Below are 10392 nucleotides of genomic sequence, written 5' to 3' on the forward strand. Positions count from 1 at the left end.
AGAGAGGACGGGGTACAGCTCCTACTAAGCTTCACAAGTAGAAATGAATATAACCAGCGACGCCCTCTCAGACACACCAGGTATACAGTACAGACCAAAAGTTTGGACACACCTTCTCAATTAAAGATTTTTCTGTATTTTCATGACTATGAAAATTGTACATTCACACTGAAGGCATCAAAACTATGAATTAACACATATGGAATTATATACTTAATGAAAAAAGTGTGAAACTACAGAAAATATGTCTTATATTCTAGGTTCTTCAAAGTAGCCACCTTTTGTTCTGATGACTGCTTTGCACACTCTTGGCATTCTCTTGATGAGCTTCGAGAGGTAGTCACCGGAAATGGTCTTCCAACAATCTTGAAGGAGTTCCCAGAAATGCTTAGCACTTTTTGGCCCTTTTGCCTTCACTCTGCGGCCCAGCTCACCCCAAACCATCTCGATTGGGTTCAGGTCTGGTGACTGTGGAGGCCAGGTCATCTGGCGTAGCACCTCATCACTCTCCTTCTTGGTTAAATAGCCCTTACACAGCCTGGAGGTGTGTTTGGGGTCATTGTCTTGTTGAAAAATAAATGATAGTTCAACTAAACGCAAACCGGATGGAATAACATGCAGCTGCAAGATGCTGTGGTAGCCATGCTGGTTCAGTATGCCTTCAATTTTGAATAAATCCCCAACAGTGTCACCAGCAAAGCAGCCCCACACCATCACACCTCCTCCTCCATGCTTCACGGTGGGAACCAGGCATGTAGAGTCCATCCGTTCACCTTTTCTGCGTCGCACAAAGACACGGTGGTTGGAACCAAAGATCTCAAATTTGGACTCATCAGACCAAAGCACAGATTTCCACTGGTCTAATGTCCATTCCTTGTGTTCTTTAGCCCAAACAAGTCTCTTCTGCTTGTTGCCTGTCCTTAGCATTGGTTTCCTAGCAGCTATTTTACCATGAAGGCCTGCTGCACAAACTCTCCTCTTAACAGTTGTTGTAGAGATGTGTCTGCTGCTTGAACTCTGTGTGGCATTGACCTGTCTCTAATCTGAGCTGCTGTTAACCTGCGATTTCTGAGGCTGGTGACTCAGATAAACTTATCCTCAGAAGCAGAAGTTACTCTTGGTCTTCCTTTCCTGGGATGGTCCTCATGTGAGCCAGTTTCTTTCTAGCGCTTCATGGTTTTTGCAACTGCACTTGGGGACACATTCAAAGTTTGCTCAATTTTTCGGACTGACTGACCTTCATTTCTCAAAGTAATGATGGCCACTCGTTTTTCTTTACTTAGCTGCTTTTTTCTTGCCATAATACAAATTCCAACAGTCTATTCAGTAGGACTATCAGCTGTGTATCCACCTAACTTCTGCACAACACAACTGATGGTCCCAACCCCATTTATAAGGCAAGAAATCACACTTATTAAACCTGACAGGGCACACCTGTGAAGTGAAAACCATTTCCAGTGACTACCTCTGGAAGCTCATCAAGAGAATGCCAAGAGTGTGCAAAGCAGTCATCAAAGCAAAAGGTGGCTACTTTGAAGAACCTAGAATATAAGACATATTTTCAGTTGTTTCACACTTTTTTGTTAAGTATATAATTCCACATGTGTTAATTCATAGTTTTGATGCCTTCAGTGTGAATGTACAATTTTCAAAGTCATGTAAATACAGAAAAATCTTTAAATGAGAAGGTGTGTCCAAACTTTTGGTCTGTACTGTATATACACCCAGGCCAGAGAGCAAATTAGCAAGAGAGAGGTAGTCACTCAGTCCTAAAGACAGCCTCCTATCTAAGCACGTGTCTGCAATGTCAAACGTGAAGATCTCCTGCAACCCACTGCAGGGCGACCCACCAAGGCATGGCAAAACAGGGACCTCATTGAAACTCCATGTTTTCTGGTTAAGCCAGAAGGGGACATTGAAGACAGCACAGTAGCTGAAACACTGTCAAAGGCATAAAAACAGCAATGTCGGGAATTGCTGCAGCAGAACCTGTTCTCAGAATTGCCGGGGTGGACAAATGTCATAGAACATGAGGTTCTGACGTAACCCAATGTGCAAGTGAATTAGAAGCCCTACCGAATTACAGAGGCCCGCCGAGAACTGATCTCCAAGGCAGTGGAGCGTATGCTGAATCTCGGAGTCATTGAGGAATCTAAGAGGGGGTGGTCTAACCCAATTGTCCATGTTCCAAAACCCAATGGAAAATGGAGATTCGGTATTGATTATCGGAAGCTGAACAAAGTCTCCAACTTTGGTGCATATTCGATGCTGCGTGTCTATGAGCTGATCTACAAACTTGGGCCGGCAAGATACATAACCACCTTGGATCTAACAAAGGAATATTGGAAAATTCTCATGTCATAAGAAGCCAAGGAGAAGACAGCTTTCTCTATGCCCGACGGTTGCTTCCAATATGTCCGAATGCCGTTCGGACTGCAGGGAGCTCCGGCCACCTTCCAGAGGGCCATGGATCGGATCCTCGCACCCCTCAAGAATTATGCTGCGGCATACATGGATGAGATCGTAATCTTCAACCTGGATTGGGGAAATTAACTGGGAAAGGTCCAGGCAGTGTTTGATGCACTCAGGAAGGCGGGGTTCTGTTTAAATCCAAAAAAATGTGCCATGTGGAAAGAGAAGGCCAAATACCTTGGATATGTAGCAGGGTAGCAGGTAGAGGCGAAATCAAACCCCAGATCAATAAAGAAGCAAGTTGGGGCCTTTCTTGGAATCGTGGGGTACTACAGGAGGTTCATTCCAAAGTTTACCATGGTGGCCGCAACCCTCACCAGCCTCCTTAAAATACAATAAAATTATAATTTTTTCTCTTTTTACTTTTTTAATGCACTTATAAATTGAAAATTCCAGCTTCATTTTCAAGCCATCACTATACTGCAGATAAACTGAGCCTATGCTGTTTGGTGTATTTGACCAAATTTGATAGATGCTATAGATGAACATACCGATATTTTGGTATATTTTCAGCTTTCACTGTAAAATCATGGACACAGCACACCACTCCACAGTATTTTTGCACTAATTAACCTTTATCCATGTTTTTAGTGTTGATATCAACATAGTTGCATTTTATGATGCAATGTCTGCTGCGTTATGCCCACAGGTAGTTACATGGAGTGGGATCAAAACAGTTTATAAAAGAGACAGTTTATTTCTGTTATAACGGTCTGGAACCAGTAATGTGCACAATAGTAGTGTGGTTTTTTTTCAGAATCAAATTGATTTCTATTGTTTTGTATTTTCTCCATTTTTTATGAGATAAAATATCCAGTTTAATTGTAACAGTCATTTCACTATTCAACTATTAAATTGTGCAATTTAAAGCATCTTTATGGGTGTATCCATGTAGGATTAATTCTGGATACTGACTAGGTACCAAGACATTATCATTAGTGATGAGCGAACTTGCTCGGATAAGTGGTTATCCGAGCATGCTTCAGTGCTAACCGAGTATCTTCGGTGTGCTTGCAAAATAGGTTTGTGTCGCCGCGGATCGTTAACAAATTCCCATACTGGTCTCTGTTATATCCGTCAGAAAAAAATAAAAAATTAAAATTCTATATATATAAATTACATTATTCATTGTCCACAACTTTAGCCCTATTATTGTATGATGTATGCTTTTTTTACTACTTTTATTAGTTGTACTGATCCACCTCCAATAGCTGATCATGATCATCAGAGATGCAAGATGGCTTTATTCCTGCAGATGTTATGAGTCTATTCTACAGTGCTACTGTCACTTTGTTCAAAGTGTGATTCATAGAAACTGGAGAGTGAAATATGATATACAGTATATCACAAAAGTGAGTACACCCCTCAAATTTTTTAAAATATTTTATTATATCGTTTATAATTTTTTTATAACACTAATGACTCACATGATATTGACGAGGAAAAATGGCTAATTTGACACAATTTGGCCATTTTCACCTAGAGGTGTACTCACTTTTGTTGTCAGCGGTTTAGACATTGATGGCTGTGTGTTGAGGTATTTAGAGGGCACACCAAATTTACACTGTGTAAGGCGGCGGTGTTCACACCGTGCAGTAACTGAGGCAGTGACCCAAGCAAGTCCAACATAAACAGCTTTTATTTCAGCAACTCACGGGTTAACAGAAAGTCCTCCGGTTCGCAGCCGGGTTAACAGAAAGTCCATACACAATGGTTGCCGAGGTCAGAGCCTGACAGGTGCAGAGGGATCCCAGGCAGGGGTTCAACCACCCTCAGTCCTGCTGAGGTTTCCTGCTGTGCTCCTAGCAGGTTCCAACATAGAACAACACTAATCCTTAGTGCAAGGGTTTTAAAGGACTTGTGGCAAGAGCCACTAGAAAACCCGGGTTGGAGGGAGGAGGCCGCCCCACTGCCTCCTGTGACCTCCTCCCAGAAATGAAGGGCCTGCCAGGTTTTACTAATCTGCCTTAGCCAGATAGCCTGACTAGGTCCACGCTCACCTTCATTCCTGCATTGCTGCCGCAGGTGTGTCTGTGACTGCAATGCACTCCAATGGTTTTAATAGGTCTGTGTGCACATTCTGGGGGATATATAACGTCCCTCGTATACGATCCCGGTCACTGCCTCACATATCCCCCCCCCTCTGTTCAAACTTGTGGGGTTGAACATTTGCCATCATACAGGGTGCCCGGGATAGGGCATCCGCGTTTCCCTGCGACTTCCCAGGGCAATGTTCTACAGAGAAACTGAAATTTTGCTGTGACAGGAACCACCTGGTGACTCGCGCATTCCTCTCCTTGGCATTTCTCATCCATACCAAGGGTGAGTGGTCCGTCACCAAGCGGAACTGACGCCCGAGTAAATAATAACGTAGCGATTCCAAGGCCCACTTAATAGCCAAACACTCCTTCTCTACCACGCTATAGTTTTTCTCTGCCGGGACAAGTTTTCTACTCAAGTAGGTGACCGGGTGCTCTTCACCATTCACTTTTTGTGACAATACCGCCCCTAGGCCTACCTCCGAGGCATCTGTCTGTACAATGAAGGTTTCCTTGAAGTTGGGGCTAATGACGACCGGCTGTCCACACAGGGCCAACTTCATGGACTGAAAAGCTTCTTCTGCCTTAGGGTTCCACTGAACCATTACCGATTTTTTTTTTTTCCCTTTCAAGAGATCAGTCAGGGCGCCGTTCGCCCAGAAAAATTAGGTATAAACCGGCGGTAATACCCAAGGATGCCAAGGAACGCCCTCACCTGCTTTGTACTTGACGGTTTAGGCCAGTTTTTTATGGCCTCAACTTTATTGATTTGGGGCTTAATAGCTCCTCGGCCTATCACATACCCCAAATATCGGGCTTCCTCTAGCCCTATCGCACATATTTTGGGGTTTGCCGTTAACCCCGCAGCTCTGAGAGAATCCAGAACCGCTTGTACCTGGGATAGGTGCGTATGCCAGTCAGTGCTAAAGACGATAACGTCATCTAAATACGCGGACGCGTACTCCTGATGTGGCTTGAGCACTATGTCCATCAACCTCTGGAATGTAGCCGGGGCCCCATGTAACCCAAAAGGTAAGACCACATAGTGGTGTAGACCCTCCAGAGTTTCGAAGGCGGTTTTTTCCTTTGCCGAATCTGTGAGAGGTACCTGCCAGTAACCCTTGGTGAGATCGAGCGTGGTAAAGTACTGGGCCTGCCCCAGTCTCTCAATCAGCTCGTCCACCCTGGGCATTGGATAGAGGTCAAACTTTGACACTTCATTCAATTTCCGGAAATCGTTACAGAAGCGTAACGATCCGTCTGGTTTTGGAATCCGTACGATGGGGCTAGCCCACTCACTCCGTGACTCCTCTATGATGCCTAACTGAAGCATTTGTTTTACCTCAGCCGTGATGGCTTGCCTCCGGGCTTCGGGTACCCGGTACGGTCTCATTCGCACCCTTACCCCAGGTTCGGTGACAATGTCATGTTGGATCACCGTAGTCCTACCCGGTAGCTCTGAGAACACGTCGGTATTGTGCTGCACCAGCGACCGAGCCTCCCATCGCTGCTGTTTAGTGAGGGCATCACTTATCCTGACCTCCCCCACGGACGCTTCCCTGGCTGAAGGTAGAGAACTCTCTGGCAATACGCCCAGGGTGACGTCTGTAACTAAACACTCTCTGTCTTTCAAGGTTTTAGCAGGTTTACATGGTAAAGCTGGTCAAGTTTCCTTCTTCCGGGCTGGTACACCCAGTAATTTACCTCCCCCACTTTTTCTCGAACCTCATATGGCCCTTGCCACTTGGCCATGAGTTTACTCTCGTTTGTGGGTACCAGAACTAACACCCGCTCGCCCTTGTTAAAAGACCTGACTCTGGCCCTTTTATTATATGTGCGCCTCTGGGCTGCCTGGGCATCTAACAGATGTTCTTTCACAATGGGCATGATCGCCGCGATCCGGTCCTGCATACTAGCCACGTGTTCAATTATACTCCTATGTGGAGTCGGCTCTTGTTCCCATGTCTCTTTGGCTACGTCCAACAGACCCCTAGGGTGTCTGCCGTACAATAACTCAAAGGGAGAGAACCCTGTGGAAGCCTGGGGTACCTCACGGACGGCGAACATCAGATAGGGTAGCAACATGTCCCAATCCCTCCCGTCCTTAGAAACCACCTTTTTTAACATGGACTTGAGGGTTTTATTGAACCGTTCTACTAGCCCGTCGGTTTGAGGGTGGTACACCGAGGTGCGCAATTGTTTAATTTTTAGCAATTTGCACAGTTCCCTTGTCACTTTGGACATAAAAGGGGTCCCTTGATCCGTCAGGATCTCCTTAGGTAGTCCAAGGCGACAGAACATAGCAAACAGCTCCCGTGCAATCAGTTTTGCTGAGGTGTGGCGTAGTGGTATAGCCTCCGGGTACCGGGTGGCATAGTCGACGACCACCAGTATATGTTGGTGGCCACGGGCAGATTTTACAATGGGCCCTACCAAGTCCATTGCAATCCGTTCAAAAGGTACCTCTATCACTGGCAGGGGTACCAATGGGCTACGGAAACTTGCGGTGGGTGTGGTCAACTGACATTCGGGGCAAGATTCGCAGTACCTTTTGACCTCCGCGTAAACCCCAGGCCAAAAGAACCGCTGTAAGATACGTTCTAGCGTCTTTTTTACCCCTACGTGTCCCCCCAGCAGGTGTGAGTGTGCCATCTCCAGAACCGCCCGACGGTACGACTGAGGTGCCACTAACTGATCCACAACCTCGTCCCTGATCTTATCTATCCTATAGAGCAACTCACCGTTGATTACCATGCGTGGAAATACAGTATCTGCACCGGGCTGTTGAGCTACGCCATTTACCTCCAACACCCTTTCCCGTGCCTGAGCCAGGGTGGGATCCTGTAGCTGAGCCGTCCCAAACGTGGCCCGGGACACTTCCAGTTCGGGGATCGATGGGATCTCCTCGACCTCTCCTGCCAGCACCTCTAAGGGAAACCTATCGGGGTCACACTCTGTCCCTAGGTTGGGCACCCCTACGGCAGGTTCCCCTGACTCCGGTTCGTCGGGTACAATGCCTGTAATACATTTTACCAGGGGAGAGTGGATTTTGTTTTTCCACAGAGTCCAGAACAGGGGCAAGTCTCTTCCCAACACCGTCCCATAGGGAAGAGTTTTTACCACCCCTACCACATGTTTTATTTCTCCACACGGCGTGGACAAGACTACCTCCTCAGTTGGGTACTCTCGGAGGTCCCCATGGATACACACAACCCCGATGGGCCGTCCACCGGGGTTGTCTTCTGCCACCAGCGACCCATGTACCAAAGTCACAAGGCTCCCTGAGTCCAGGAGGGCCTCCGTGGGGTACCCATTAACCAGTACCTGGCATAGTTGGAGTTCACTGTCCCGGGGGTCGGCGCTCGCCGTGCAGACGGTCTGGGCATACATTGAGACCCGGCGGCTATATCCGCAGTCCATGGGTTCCGTAGTCAGGGGGCAATTAGCAACCACATGTCCCGGCCCCTGACACATCCAGCACCTAAGGGTGGAGGTACTGTTAGGTCTTATGACAGTCTGGGAGGGAACCGGTCTCCTGCCACTCTCACTCCGGGGTTCCCATTCAGCACGGTTACGGTGCTGACTGTCCCCAGCAGAGGGACGCGACCCCTTTCCTGACTCCTGGGTGGGCAGGGATCGGCGTGACAGCCGCAAGGGGGCAGATTCCCGGATACAGTCCTGAGTGGCCGAGTAGCGCTCGATTAAGCTGACCACCTGGTTGAGTGTGCCGGGGTCCCCTTGCCCCACCCAACGTTGGATAGCGGCTGGCAGAGTCCTCACCAGCCGGTCAATCACCACCCTCTCCACCATCTGGGCTGGAGTCAAAGTCTCAGGCTGGAGCCACCTCTTTACCAGCTGCAGGAGGTCATAAGCCTGAGAACGGGCGGGTCGGGTCTCCACATAGGCCCACGAAAACACACGCTGAGCCCTCACGTATGTATTGACCCCCAGCCGGGCAAGGATCTCACCTTTGAGTCTCTGGTAGTCCTGGGCGTCCTCTCGACTGAGGTCGAAGCAGGCCTTTTGGGCATCGCCGACCAAAAACGGAGCCACCACTTCTGCCCACTGGCCGGCTGGTAGGTTTTCCCGCTCTGCCGTGCGCTCATAAATGGTCAGGAAGGCTTCCACGTCGTCCTCCGGTCCCATCTTCCTCAACGCTGAGCGAACCTTGTCCCGGGCTTCGCGACGTTCCGGGGTTGGTGCCGTCGGCGTCTCCCGCAGGGCAGCAATCTGTTGCAGCAACAGTTCGTTTGTTTTCTGCTGCTGCTGGTACAGTAGCTGCTGCTGTTGATTATGCTGCTGTTACCGCTGAGACTGCAGCTGCTGCTGCTGGGTAAGTACCAGCTGCTTTAACAGCTCGTCCATTTTGTCCACGGGGTGAGGCTGAAAAGTGGCAGGCCGGATTGCGGTCATGCAGCGGCCGGTGGGGTATGCCTCAGTCACTATGCCCGCATTCTCCACCAAACTGTAAGGCGGCGGTGTTCACACCGTGCAGTAACTGAGGCAGTGACCCAAGCAAGTCCAACATAAACAGCTTTTATTTCAGCAACTCACGGGTTAACAGAAAGTCCTCCGGTTCGCAGCCGGGTTAACAGAAAGTCCATACACAATGGTTGCCGAGGGCAACGGCCGTACCGGCCGCTCAGAGCCTGACAGGTGCAGAGGGTTCCCAGGCAGGGGTTCAGCCACCCTATATCCTGCTGAGGTTTCCTGCTGTGCTCCTAGCAGGTTCCAACATCGAACAACACTAATCCTTAGTGCAGGGTTTTAAAGGACCTGTGGCAAGAGCCACTGGAAAACCAGGGTTGGAGGGAGGAGGCCCCCCCACTGCCTCCTGTGACCTCCTCCCAGAAATGAAGGGCCTGCCAGGTTTTACTAATCTGCCTTAGCCAGATAGCCTGACTAGGTCCACGCTCACCTTCATTCTTGCATTGCAGCCGCAGGTGTGTCTGTGACTGCAATGCACTCCAATGGTTTTAATAGGTCTCTGTGCACATTCTGGGGGAGATATAACGTCCCTCGTATACGATCCCGGTCACTGCCTCAAAACTGTTATACTGTGATACTACTTTCCATTGTATCAAAGTGTCATATCTTCAGTGTTGTCCCATGAAAAGATATAAAATATTTACAAAAATGTGACGGGTGTACTGACTTTTGTGATATACTGTATAACAGAGACGTTATTAAAGGGAAATCCAAAGCTTTGCCCTCTAGCGGCTTATGGAAGACCATGGCTTCAGTGCTTACAAGGGTTGTGCTGCAGAAATTATAGAAATTATTTTTCAAAGAGGTCAGTCTAGGTTAAAAAAAGATGCAATAATCACCCTTGTTGATCCCCCACAAATCCCATTCCAACTGTTCTCTAGTTCCTGGTCCTGTATATTTAAAATACATTATTTATTTATTGTCCACACCTTTAGTCCTATTATTGTATGATGTATGCTTTTTTTTACTACAGTTATTAGCTCTACTGATCCACCTCCAATAGCTGATCATGATCATCAGAGATGCAGGATGGCTTCATTCCTGCAGATGTTTTGTCTATAACTAAATCTTATATAACATACATGGAGTTCCCATTTATTTGTTGCCAAATGTTATGTTTTTAGCCTTAGATTTTTTATATTAGTTTGATAATTTGTGTCTTATGTGTATATATGAAACTCATAGTTTTCTGCTCTACTTTTCCTTCATGGTTCCAGCTTCTATCATTATGGCTCATCCAGACATTGATAGATATGTAAGTACGTATTATTGGTATTATGTGTCTTAATTCTAGACAAGCTCTAACTGGTGATTTAGTGTAATGTTAATCATAGGCCTAGAGAAATATTGTACAAAAAATGGATACTACGGATGGTGTTAATTGGTACTCGCA

At 47.4% G+C, this 10392-nt stretch overlaps 1 long non-coding RNA gene across 1 annotated transcript in view; it reads left to right on the forward strand.

Annotated features, from left to right (window-relative positions):
* The window catches only part of LOC141246084 (uncharacterized), a 55023-nt gene that overhangs the window by 43931 nt on the left and 700 nt on the right, over nt 1-10392 (forward strand). The window contains exon 2 of the long non-coding RNA XR_012309759.1: nt 10217-10254. This is a non-coding gene — a long non-coding RNA (uncharacterized lncRNA). The remainder of the gene's footprint in view (nt 1-10216; nt 10255-10392) is intronic.

This window comes from Phyllobates terribilis, unplaced genomic scaffold, assembly GCF_046119375.1.
Source record: "Phyllobates terribilis strain yellow unplaced genomic scaffold, ASM4611937v1 Scaffold_1__5_contigs__length_1240528914, whole genome shotgun sequence".
Classification (NCBI taxonomy): domain Eukaryota; kingdom Metazoa; phylum Chordata; class Amphibia; order Anura; family Dendrobatidae; genus Phyllobates; species Phyllobates terribilis.